This window comes from Rhagoletis pomonella, unplaced genomic scaffold, assembly GCF_013731165.1.
Source record: "Rhagoletis pomonella isolate Grant_MI unplaced genomic scaffold, Rhpom_1.0 Rhpom_scaffold_00014, whole genome shotgun sequence".
NCBI lineage: Eukaryota > Metazoa > Arthropoda > Insecta > Diptera > Tephritidae > Rhagoletis > Rhagoletis pomonella.
Window position 1 is genome coordinate 20,218,739 of NW_023458568.1, and position 13,829 is coordinate 20,232,567.

The window sequence follows — 13,829 nt, forward strand, 5'->3', positions numbered from 1 at the left end:
TCGTTCTTTTCGCAAGGACGGGCCACCTCAACACGGGATTTAGTAAACACACATTCTCACAAAGGTCTTAAAATTTACTTTCAAAATGTATCAGGCCTAAGAACCAAATCCGACTCACTCTTTATGATGAGTTCAAACCTGGATTATGATATCTTTGTAATAGTTGAGACTTGGCTTAATGATACCTTTATGGATGGTGAATTCTTCGATGAAAATTTATATTGCGTTTTTCGTAAAGATCGCGACGCATTAAAAACTGGTCTGTCTAGAGGAGGAGGCGTTTTAATTGCGGTTCGACGAAAATTTCGTGCGACTTTGGTGCCTATGCCGAATACTGATTCCCTATTGGATATTCTCTGCATTTCTGTTCATGGAGTCTCTAAACTTTTAATTTGTGCTTCTTATATACCTCCTTCTAGTAGTGACTTACTTTATAAAGAGCATGTTGATAATATTTTAGCCTTAGCATCTAGTCATGAAAATGTTTGCGTAATTGGCGACTTCAACCTCAGTAATTTAGAGTGGTCTACTTTTGACAATAGTAGGGGGCTTCTTCCAAAGTCTTCAAATTCGTTTGTTGAAACATATTTGTGTGACGGGTTTTCAAGATGTGACCTTAGTCAGATCAACAGTTTTAATAACAGTCTTCATAGAATATTGGATCTCGTATTTTTAAGTGATAACATGAATTTTTGCCTCCAGGAATGTTTAGACCCTTTGTCCAATCCTGGTCCGCATCATGTTCCGCTGGTTCTTCATTTGGAATTTTATGAGTTTAATACTTACGTAGAGGATACAATTTCCAAGTTTTGTTTTAAGAATTATGATGTTGATGTGGTTAATGCGGCAATTGACTCTATTGATTGGGATACGCTATTTACTGAGGTTGATGCTACCGGTTGTTTCAATATTCTTAAGTATAATCTAAGTTGTATTTGTAGTTAGCACATTCCTAAAGTAAAGAAAAAAGTTTACAAAATTCCTTGGTTCACGAAGGAGTTGAAAAAACTTAAGAATTTGAGAAACAAGTTTTTCAAAAAATTTAAAAATTCAAGGTTTCCTTTTTACAAAGAAATGTATTTAAAATATTTGAACGAGTTTAAATCATTGAGTAAAGTCTTGAAGCGGAATTATATAAGAAAATTCGAAGAGGATATTAAACTGAATCCGAAAGCTTTTTGGCGTTTTGTGAAGTCTAAAAAATCGTGTTCGAGTATTCCCTCTGCTGTATTTTATAAAGATACACAAGCTGATTCAGCATTAGTAGCTGCAAATCTCTTTGCGGATTTTTTCAGCTCGAATTTTGAGGCTGACTCTAATTTGAGTAGTAGTGATTTTTACAGTGGGTTTGGTGCTAGTGGTTCCGCGCTAAACTTTGGGGCTCTTGAAATCTCTTTAGACGATGTTGAACTGGGGATTCGTCAAATCAAACTGTCGTCGCAGACTGATGTTGATGGTTTGTCGTCTCACCTTTTTAAGAATTGTTCAGCTCTCGCCTACCCAATATGGCTGCTTTTTAATAAGTCTCTTGAGCAAGGCGTTTTCATTGATGCGTGGAAAATCTCCCTTATTACGCCAATTTTTAAATCGGGCAATAAAAATGATATCACCAATTATCGTCCTATTTCCAAAATTTCAACTGTCTCAAAACTTTTTGAATGTATAATAAATAATAAAATTTTCTTTTCCATTAGTCGTCTCATCTCAGTAGATCAGCATGGTTTCATGTCGGGGAGATCAACTACTTCTAATTTAGCAGTTTTCTCCGAATACTGCATTGAAGCTTTTAGTAACCGGGCCCAAGTTGACACCGTGTATACTGATGTTTCGAAAGCGTTTGATAAAGTTAACCATCGTATATTGTTATCGAAGTTACAGAGTTTTAAGCTGGATCAAATCGTATCTCTCTAATCGATCTTGTTCAGTTGTAGTTGACGGGGTGTCGTCGTACTCTTTCATTGCTTCTTCAGGCGTTCCTCAGGGAAGCATTTTAGGGCCTATTCTTTTTGTGATTTTCATCAATGATATTACTAGTTGCTTTAAATTTTCAAAATTTCTTTTGTATGCTGATGACATGAAGATTTTTAGTAGTATTACGTGTTCCGCTGACTCGTTGAAGCTTCAGAGTGATCTAGACAATGTTGTAGCTTGGTGCCAGAAAAATATGCTTCCCTTAAATATTAAAAAATGCTCCCATGTCTCCTATTCCAAATCCCGTTCTCCTATCCCTACTTCATATTATATTGCAGGCTCACAACTAAGCATTGTTTCCAAAATCACTGATCTTGGGGTGGTCTTTGACTCGAAGTTCTCATTTCAAAGCCATCTTAATTATACTTTATCTAAGTCTTACTCTATGCTGGCCTTTGTCAGACGTTTCAGCTCAGATTTCTCGGATCCGTATACTTTAAAAACACTTTTCACCTCACTGGTGCGCTCGAGGCTTGAATATGCTGTTATCATTTGGCGTCCGTATTATTCCTGTCATATAAGTCGATTGGAGAGAGTGCAAAAAGTCTTTATTAAGTACGCTCTGCGCCCCCTTCATTTTGAACTTCCTGTTCCGGCTTATGAATCTAGATGTATGCTTATTGATCTCAAGACATTAAATTGTAGGAGAACCTTCCTATCTCTCACTTTCATTTTTAATTTAATATCCGGGGTGGTTGACTGCCCCTTTTTACTTGAACGAATATTTTTTCTTATTCCTAATATTTGTTTAAGGAATCATGCCACATTTTACGTTGGGCTAGCGAGGACCAATTATGCGGCTAATGCTCCTGTTGTTAGAGCTCTTAAAGAGTTTAACTTGCTCCCAAATTCTTCAATTTTGGACTTCTCCTTCTGTGAAAAAAGATTTAAAATGCTACTAAATGACCTGTTAAATTAGTTGGTAGTCTATCTTAACCTGTAACTAGTCTGTAAGAGATGTAATAATTTCAAGACTAAATAAATGTATTAAATTAAAATGTATTAAATTAAATTAAATTTATTCAAAATTGATGTTTGCAATAATTCTTTAACAAAAAGTACGCTTATAATAAAATGTTGGAAAATGGGCGTGACCCCGCCTACTTAAAACCACATATGTGTATCTCGGTAACCGTTCGATCAATGTGTACCAAACTCGGTATGATTATAGTGGTTGCCCCATAAAGGTAAAACGTTGAAAGTTATTAAAATCTGACTAAAATTACGACCACCTTATTATAACGCTAATTTTACCAAAATTTGATACTAACAACAATCCCTTGAAAAGAATTAACATTATGGAATTTTGGAAAATGGGCGTGATGCCGCCCACATATATCTATATAAGTTTAACTCATTATGTCTAACTGAACGTTCTATCGAAGATGTTTGAAATAGAACCGTAAAACCACCACTGCTTACCATGTAGCGGTAGTTTTCGTAAAGGTGAAAAAACTATATTGAATACTTGCGCCGGGTATTTAATGTTCGGCTCCGCCCGAACTTAGACTTTTTTACTTGTTAAGAAATAATTTAGGTGAGTAAATTAGGTGATTTAGTTAAATAAAAAATGGAAAGGTTAGTAATTTTTAATATTTTTTTTTTAGTACTTGAATTTAAAAATTGGAACATTGTATTCAATAAAAAGTTTTTAAAGGGTCGTAAATCAAACCACCACTAAATAACTACTCGCTCGGTGCGAAAAACTTGAAAAACTTTAAACCGAAAGTTTTTTTCTGGATAATAAACAAACAGCTTATCAAAATTAAACAAATTTGGTATCATGTGAGAGGACTGAAATAGCTTTTAAACAGAAATAACGAACGAAGGTTACCACCTCTATTTATATATATTTTTTATATCATTTAATACTAAAGAAATTCATATACCTCACCCAAGGTTTGTTCTATGGTAATTAATTATAATTTTTTATTGAAATATTTTTCAATAGGTGAGTTTGCTTGTTTAGACATCTCAGTTTTAAAGCTATTTAAGTCCTCTTTCATTTGATACGAAACTTGTTTAATTTGGATAAGCGGTTTGTTTATTGTCCGGAAAGGACTTTTACTTGGGAATAATTGATTATTGCGAATGCGAAAGCGAAAGCGAATGTTAAAATTAATGCGGTTGCGAATGCGAATGCGAGTATTCGCAACAACCCTGGTCCAGACCACCATACTATAAATATAGCAAAGGTATTTATGGCAAACCTAGTCTAGATATCAACCTCGTCGTAGGTATCATATCAAAGACATACAATTAGAAAAACTCTAGAGATAGATTTCGCCTCGCCAAAGGAATTTTAAAGTATGCACTACATACGCTACAGCGGAAATGGACGACACGCCATTTCTTTAAATGAAATTAATTGCTGCTATATGTACATATGCAGGCATATACTAAATGTGAGCAAACATTTTGCTTGCATATTCATCTGTTCTCTTTTCACTGCAAGTTGAATTATTTTAGTATCTATTGCAAAATTTTATACAGACAAGACTAAAGAGTATAAAATAAATTTAAAAACATCTTTTTAATGTACCACGCTTTTATAAATGGACTAAAATTAGAAAATAATATTCCTCAGTCCCATAGAACTTGTTTTGATAACTTTTATTTTTGAAATTTTAGCAAAAGTCATTATAAACAATTTATGAGATTCAAAATGAAAAGCGATGGGCGCATGTAAAAGGCCTGATTTGAAATTGAAGAGTAGTATATGTATGTATGTGGGTATATTAATAACGACCGCTTAAAATCGATCTCAAATTTGTACTTTCGCTTTAGAAATTTTAGGTCTGTGTTATATATGTAGTTTGAATATCGTCAATTAAATCTAATGCTTTGTATTGCATGCGCTCCACGTTTTTCGTTTTCAATCTCATAAATTGTTTATAATGACTTTTGCTAAAATTTCAAAATCAAAAGTTATCAAAACAAGTTCTATGGCACTGAGAAATATTATTTTCTAATTTTAGTCCATTTATAAAAGCGTGGTACATTAAAAAGTTTTTTTTTTTTAATTTATTTAGTAATAACTCGACTTCAGCGCCACTTGGCAGCACGTTTTTGCATTAGTATTGCTCTTACCATTACCAATACATATTTAATACATTAGCCAAATCGGATCAAAAATAAGATTTTTAGTAATAACTCAACTACAGCGTCAACTGTCGGATTAAATTGTGAATCTAAACCATCCAGAGACCCACTCAAACACACACAAAAAATTTCGTAAAAATCCGTACAACCATTTAGGAGAATTTCATTCACAAACACACCTGCAGAAGAATTATAAATGCATTCAAGGATAGCTAAAATTCGGTACGTTTATAGGCCTCACACCCCCTTTTCAAATAGCCCCAATTTTCTCCATGAGTATGGACTGTACTGTACCATGAATACTTTCAGGGATATGCAGTATAAAAATTCGGTTTATATGGGAGGTGCCGCGCCCCCCTTTCCAACAGCTCCCATTTTTCTTCATGAGAATGGGATTGATATCATATATCTCCATACAAAGTTCCAATACTCTACCATGGACATTTCCAAAGATATGCAGTACGAAAACATCGGTTTGTATGGGAGGTGCCTTTTACAATACTTAGCTCCAATTTTTCTCCAAGAGTATGCGATTGATTTCGTATATCTCCATACCAAGTTCCAGAACTCTACCATGAACACTTCCAAAGATATGCAGTATGAAAAATTCGGTTTGTATGGGAGGTGCCACGCCTCCTTTTCAAATAGCTCCAATTTTTCTCCAAGAGTATGGGGTTGATTGCGTATATCTCCGTACCAAGTTCCACAACTATACCACTAACACTTCTAGAGATATGCAGTATGAAAAATTCGGTTTGTATGGGAGGTGCCACGCCCCCTCTTACAATAGCTCCAATTTTTCGCCAAGAGTATGCGACTGATTTCGTATATAGACCAAAATTTTCTTCAAGAGTATGCAATTGATTTAATTTTTAGCCATACCAAGTTCCAGTATTCTACCGTTAACACTTTCAGAGATATGCAGTATGAAAAATTCGGTTTGTATGGGAGGTGCCTCGCTCCCTTTTCCAATAGCTCCAATTTTTCTCTAAGAGTATTCGATTTATTTCGTATATCTCCATACCAAGTTCCAGAACTCTACCATGAACACTTCCAGAGATATGCAGTATGAAAAATTTGGTTTGTATGAAAGGTGCCACACGCCCCCTTTTCCAATAGCTCCAATTTTTCTCCAAGAGTATGCATAATATAATTATAGTATAATTTTTAGCCATACCAAGTTCGAGAACTCTACCATGAACACTTCCAGAGATATGCAGTATGAAAAATTGGTTTTGTATGGGAGGTACCACGTCCCCTTTTCCAATAGCTTAAGTTTTTCTCCAAGAGTATGCGATTGATTTCGTATATAGACCAAAATTTTCTTCAAGAGTATGCAATTGATTTCATTTTTAGCCATACCAAGTTCCAGAACTCTACCATGAACACTTCCAGAGATATGCAGTATGAAAAATTCGGTTTGTATGGGAGGTGCCTCGCTCCCTTTTCCAATAGCTCCAATTTTTCTCTAAGAGTATGCGATTTATTTCGTATATCTCCATACCAAGTTCCAGTACTCTACCGTGAACACTTCCAGAGATATGCAGTATGTAAAATTGGTTTTGTATGGGAGGTACCACGTCCCCTTTTCCAATAGCTTAAGTTTTTCTCTAAGAGTATGCGACTGATTTCGTATATTTCCATATAAAGATCCAGAAATCTACCATGAACACTTCCAGAGATGCGTAGTATTAAAAATTTGATTTGTATTGGAGATGCCAGGCCCCTTTTCCAAAAGCTCAAATTTTTCTCCAAGAGTATGCGATTGATTTCATATATCTCCATACCAAGTTCCAGAACTCTACCATCAACACTTCCAGAGATACGTAGTATGGAAACTTTGGTTTGTATGAGAGGTGCCACGCTCCCTTTTCCAATAGCTCCAATTTTTCTCCAAGAGTATGCGATTGATTTCGTATATCTCCATACCAAGTTCCAGAACTCTACCATGAACACTTTCAGAGATATGTAGCATGAGAATTTCGGTTCGTATGGGGGGTGCCACGCCCCCTTTTCCAATAGCTCCAATTGTTCTTCAAGAGTATGCGATTGTTTTCGTATATCTTCATACGAAGTTCCAGAACTCTACCATGAACACTTCCAGAGATATAGAGTAAGAAAAAAACTCGGTTTGTTTTGGCGTGGCCCCTTTACATATAGAATTTGTTTAGCCTAAAACCATCCTTGGGACACGTGCGGCCGGCGACAGTTTCAAAAAAATCGGTTCAGCCGTTCTCGAGCTTTGCGAACACTAAAAAAACGGCTTTCAAAATATATATTAGTGTATATATATTATATATCATTACTATATTTTGGCTGTATCTGTTGTTTCTGATTTCCGCGAAAAAAACTTGCCTAGTGACGAATTCGCTCTTGATATGGTGGTTGCTCAGAGCTATTTATATTCAGAATTGCATGAAAATTCGAAAACAGGATCCTATAAGCTTATCTACGAAAAAACCTACCTACGTACAAAATTTGAATCAAATCGGACCATAGTTAAGATTTTTCGAATAGATCGGACCCTGGTCCACTTCCCGGAAAAAGGATGCTATATGCTAATCTAGACAAAAAGCTACCTACGTACCAAATTTTAAGCAAATCGGACCGTAAATGCGATTTTTTTCGAATAGATCGGTCCCTGGTCCACTTCACGGAAAGAAAAGGATCCTATATGCTAATATAGGCAAAAAGCTACCTACATACCAAATTTTAAGCAAATCGCACCATAATAAGATTTTTTCGAATAGATCGGTCCCTGGTCCACCTACCGGAAAAAGTAAATTTTTTTTGGCCTAAAACATGGTGGTTGCTGAAGGCCGTTCGCGAGATTACCTGTTACAAAAAAAGGGACTTCTCTTTATATAATTAGTATAGATATAGATAGATTAATAGAGGTATTTATGTACATACATAAAATGTGAAGTTACATAAAAAAAATATGCTTTTATTATTGCACTCGTTTATACTAACTTTTTAAAAAGAGGTGCGTATGTTGTCTCGAATTCGATTTGCTATGGAGCTTTGTTCTTCCCCTCCTCCTGACGGCTTTCAAAATAGAATTCATTTGCGTTCAAATTTTCCACTCTATAGTAAATGCAAATGTTGTGGAGTGCTCAAACAACGTTTATAATTTCACTGGCTTTGAGCGATGAGTAATACAGTTCATGATGAATTTATGACTCTTCACTCATCTGAAAAAGATCAAACACGTCCCTAAATCTCCGCCTTTCAATTTCCGCATCAGCAATCTGGGACTCGTCCTCCTCTTCAAGTAATAACGCCGCGGCCATGGATTTAATTTTTACAAGCTTTTATTTAACTTAGTCATCCCGCGGAAATTTTCAATCGATTTTAAACTAACTTCCCGACAAGGTAGAGACTTGAAATTTTCAGCATAGTTCCAATCACGATGACAATGCAAAAATATGGATGAATTCCCTATATGGTCCAGGGATCTTGACTAATGTGACCAACTATTTCAAAGATCAAAGAAGTACAGCTTAAGTTGGGTTAAGTTAACACCGCGAGCCGGCTCGAAATTTCGAATGCGGCTAATTTCGATCTCTGAGAGCTCAGTGTTTCTTCAGAAGTGCGAGCAAAAATGCCTCCATCTTAGACAGCTGATACAAAAGGATCAGTTGAAATTCCCAGTCTCACCGCATGAATACCAATTGCAATAGCCCTTGAGAGGTAACGTGTTTTAAAGCGCCCTATAAAATATTTGCTACACCACAGAAACGTCTTCTTTTCCTTTTTTATGTCACAAAAGTACCCGGTTTCCCTAAGCCTAATAGCAGTTCGTTCTGCGGCAATTCTGTCCGTGTTCTACATATGTATGTTAAGCGCCAGTGTAGATGTGGTTCCTAATGCTCAGCTAATTGCTGTTTTACAAGTGTAGACAAGGGCTCCTTATAACAATATAGGTTTAAATCTAGTTTCCTAAAGCTAATGAATTAATTTGGGCGAGAGACTGCATCTTTTACCGATAGCTCCCCTTCAGCAGTACAAGGCAACCGACTCGTTTCCTACTCTTTCTTCAATTTTAGGCTTCTACGACAGCTGCCGTTGATCGCCCACCTAATTACCTGGTTCAGGTAACCTTGAGCCAGACCAAAAGGGGTGTATGGAAATCGTCCCTTAACCAAAAGTTCCACATCATCTACATGGACAATCACCCGACAGCCCACTTTTTCCAGTTCCTCTAGAAGGTCGTTTACAACTGCAATCTAAAGCAGGGGAGAGAGAACACCAACTTGTGGAATGCTCCTATTGACCCCGCACTGAGTGCAAACGCTCTCCCACTCCATTCTGTCGCGAAGTAAGCTGTAGATAAGCCTTATTAGGTTGGTTTCAACCCTCTGATTATGAATATACATAAATATACATGAATATATGTAAAGTGACATTGTTGAAGGCCCCTATCAGTCTCTCTAGCGCTTTTAGCAAAAGCGTTTTTAGCAAAACCGAAGAGACTGATAGACCTAAAATCCCTAGGGGGAAACATGAGAGCCTTTTCTAGCCTTCGGGATGAACGCAACACTGACTACCCTCCAAGCCTTGGGGATGTACCCGGTGCTCACGCAGTTCGCATAAATAGGACCCAAGCAATTGCACGACACCTTCAGAGCCCTTTGCAGCTGCGCAGGTATGATGCCATCGGTCCAAGCGACTTTATTGGTTAGAACAAATTTATCGCACATGCCATGTGACGATCGGAGTCCATGTCCAAAAACCCCGGAGGAACACTGAAAGAATTCTGTGTTTTAAATTAGCATATTTTGAACGAATTCGGAATGTCTAAGGTGGAAAAGAAACCAACCTTTCTATAAGGAAACAATTATAGAAAAATAATTTTCTTACACTGTATTCATGTCTCCGCCAGCAATTTGTGACGACGTCATTTAAAAGCAGCTAAGGAGAATGACGACACTATTTATTAGATGGCACATTCAACGAGCCAATGTGCCAAAATGCGGGTATAACCAATTATTGATTATTTAATATCGGAACCGAGATCATATAAGTTAATTTATTGGTTTTCACACACTTTCGAAACACAAATTATATGCTTTTTTACTGCAGACAAGTTATTGCCCCAATACAGAGCAGAAATCTTCCAATCAGGGCTGCCAACTATCCTTAGTTATGAGGTGCCATATTGAGGATAAAAAAGTGCCAAAATGTGCCAAATAAAAAAATAAAAGTGCCAAAAAAGGTGTCATTCCTTTTAATCATTCACATTTAGCAATAAAATAAAGCTACATTTTCCAAACAAAAGTTCAATGATAACATAAGATAAACCAGTTGAATAACCTTTATATATTAGAAAATTTTAGTTGAGAAAAAGAAGTGCACGCAAAGGTTTTCACAAAAATGTATTGAAATGTAATTTTTTTTACAAAAGTGCTATTTTGGCACTTTGTGCCAAATTGAAAAATTAACTGCCATTTGAAGTAAACTAGGGACAAATGGCACGGTTTGATCCAAGTTGGCATCCCTGCTTCTAATAACTTACAAATATAAAAATGTGAAATATCGAGGGCTTGAATTCATTAATACCCTCTATCTGCAATTTGCACAAAAACTAATTTGTGATTTTAGAAACCATCTGGGACTTATTACCTGTCGTTATATAAGGTAGCAATAATATCACTGATGACAGTTAAAGCTTAGGTGGATTTTCGTATCAGAATCTCATCTTTGTGAAAAGTGTGCAGATAAAATATATACAAATTTTATTTCAACGTATACAAAAAATAAATCTACCTGCGATACAGCACGGCGGAAGACGGGATAGGGGGGCCGCAGCGTAGCGTGACGTGGTATGCGCGCCGGTCGCGAGGGGTACGCGGGGCGCGAGCGCGGCGCGGGCGGTGTGGCGCGCTAACGCGGGCTGCCGCGAAGCTAAGCAAATTTAATGTTTGAAAGGGAAATAATGTCAATGGATTTTATTTCGTTTTTAAAAAAGTAACAACCCACCCTGGTGCGAAATAAAGTCAATTGACCTTATTTCCGTTGATCTTATTACCTGTCACCCTTCTGTTCTCTTTCATTGCAAGTTGAATTATTTTATTATCTATTGCAAAATTTTGTACATAAAGTAAAATAAAACTTTTTAATATACAACGCTTTTATAAATGGACTAAAAATTAGAAAATAATATTTCTTAGTCCCATAGAATTTGTGTAGATAACTTTTGATTTTAAAATTTTAGCAGAAGTCATTATAAACCATTTATGAGATTGAAAATGAAAAGCGTGGGGCGCATGTAATAGACCTGAATTAATATGAATGGTAATATATGTATGTATGAATGTGGATATATGAATAACGACCGCTTAAAATCGATCTCAAATTTGTACTTTCTCTGTAGAAATTTTAGGTCTATGTTATGTAGTTTGACTATTGTCAATTAAATCTAATGCTTTGTATTGCATGCGCTTCACGTTTTTCGTTTTCAATCTCATAAATGGTTTATAATGTCTTTTGCAAAAATTTCCAAATCAACAACGACCCCTTAGCTTAGATGAAAACGCTTCAGTTTAAGATAGACTTTACATATAAAGAACTTTTCAATTTAAAGCAACAAAATAAAATCTTTATAAGAGCTGTTTTCATTATAAAGGTTTGCTCAAGCAGCAGCGGTATGGTACCGCGCGGTGTACCTCCATATGGCATGTTTGCTCATGTATGGATATACATATATACATTTGTATGTAGTTACCTTACATACATACCCAGTAGAAATTCTATGCATACAACATCGCTGTTGCTGGCGTGAGCTTGCTGCTGTGTATACATGTGTGTGTATAAATTTGAAAATAACTTGCAAGAATCCCCACATACATAACAAACATACAACCTAATTGTATACTATACACTTAGCTTTAAATTTTAACGTTTTCGCAGCTCCCTATGTTTATCTTCATCTAAAGCAGGGATCACAAGATTTGTGCATTTTAACAGTTACAGAGTGGTGTTGTTTGAAAGTTGTTATTGAGCTAAACTCATTCACCCCTATTACGGTTGTCAATATCATGTCAATATTGTCAAAAATAGTGTCGATGCCTCCGAATTGGTATTGCCGTCATCAAAGTCGATAACTGTTGACAGCTGTTGATACTATTTTGGTATTGACGACAACAATATTGATATTCTATTGACGGGTGTCAACATAAAACTTGTCAATACAGTTTTTGGTGACGACAAGCGCTCAATTAAATATTCTGCTGTAAAAATTTGGTAAAATAATTCTGAATTATACCTTTTTACACACTTTATTTGTTTAGTTCTTATTTAATTTAGGAAAATGGAAAGAAAAATGAAAATAACAAACAACAATCAATTTTCGCAGCTTGTTTTAGAACTAGAAAAAAATCCTGCGCTTGCTAAAGGCTTTTCCAAAGGGACAGTTCCCAATAATTTTAAGTCGCAATGGCAGGATATTGCAAGTGCAATCAATGCTCTCGGTCCACCACTCAGGGATGGTGAGGGTTGGCAAAAGGTAAAAAACAACTTATTTTTAAACTTATATGGTTTAACTTTTTGTGAATTTAAAGGTTTGGAGGGATCTGAAATGCAAGGTTAAAAGAAAGCTCGTGCACAACAAGCAGGAGTGCCGTGCCACAGGAGGAGGAAGCTACAAGCAATTGGTGCTGAGCCCATTGGAAGAGCAGGTTGCCAACCTTCTTCAATTCGGCAAGCAACTTAACCCGAAAGGAATGGCTCAAGGTGTTCCCAAAAGTGGAATTTGCATGAGTGTTGAAGAAGTGCTACAAGAAGTGCTACGAGAAGATTCTCCAGCTCCTTCGGTAGATCCTACAATGATGGAGTTCGATGATACCACTGGGCTCAACACCACCGCCGGTAGTGTTTCTGTAGAAGATAGTCGAGCTCCAGTTAATGAAAATGCTGCGGAGAACCAAAATTTAAATGCTGGGCAGAATGCAGATTCACCTCCTCATACTAGCAGGAGAAGTCGTGTTCGCGCAAATAGACAGCGGCAGAATTTGTTGCAAAACCACACTGAAATGCAAGAGGGTGTGCTGACACGAATGTCGACAACCCTTGCGGAAATTGGGAACAATATAAATTCAATGGAGAACATTCAGTATGACTCATTTGATAAGCTCTTAGAAATAGAGCGAAAAAAACTAAAGCTAATGCAAAGGCAGGATGAAAGAGAAGAGAATCTGTACCAAACAGAAATGAGACTAAAAAAGATTAAACTAGAAATAAAAGAGGCTGAACTAGAAATATTAACAATTAAGAAAAATAAGAAAGCTGACTAACAGATATATATACAGGGTGTCCCATAAGTAACGTGCCAAACTTTAGGGGAAGGTAGGTGGGGGGGTGAGCTCCCTGATAAACAAAAAATTTTCAGGTAAAAGTGTCACCGTTTTTGAAATATTTACATTTTTTCGAATTTAAAAAAAATCGGGCCTTTTCATGTGTTTTCTTTAACTGCAACTACAAACCGGGCAATACTTAGTAAATTTTTTATGTAAAATACTTCCAGATAGTTGCCTCTCCATACTCAAATGCAATGTAGTTAAAATATATTAAGGAACCATCATAAAATTAGGACTATTTCTGGATTTTTAACTTTTTGATATTCTCTTCCCCAACTTTGACTATCTCGGGTGAAAAAAAAATGTACTGAGCTATAACTTTACATTACATAAAAAAATTGATCATTTCATAAAGATTTCAGAAATGTGCCACACTTACTGTTTCGAATAGAAAAAAAA

At 36.2% G+C, this 13,829-nt stretch overlaps 1 protein-coding gene across 1 annotated transcript in view; it reads left to right on the top strand.

Annotated features, from left to right (window-relative positions):
* The window catches only part of LOC118749300 (putative alpha-L-fucosidase), an 87,786-nt gene that overhangs the window by 27,526 nt on the left and 46,431 nt on the right, over window positions 1-13,829 (top strand). The window lies entirely within an intron of this gene.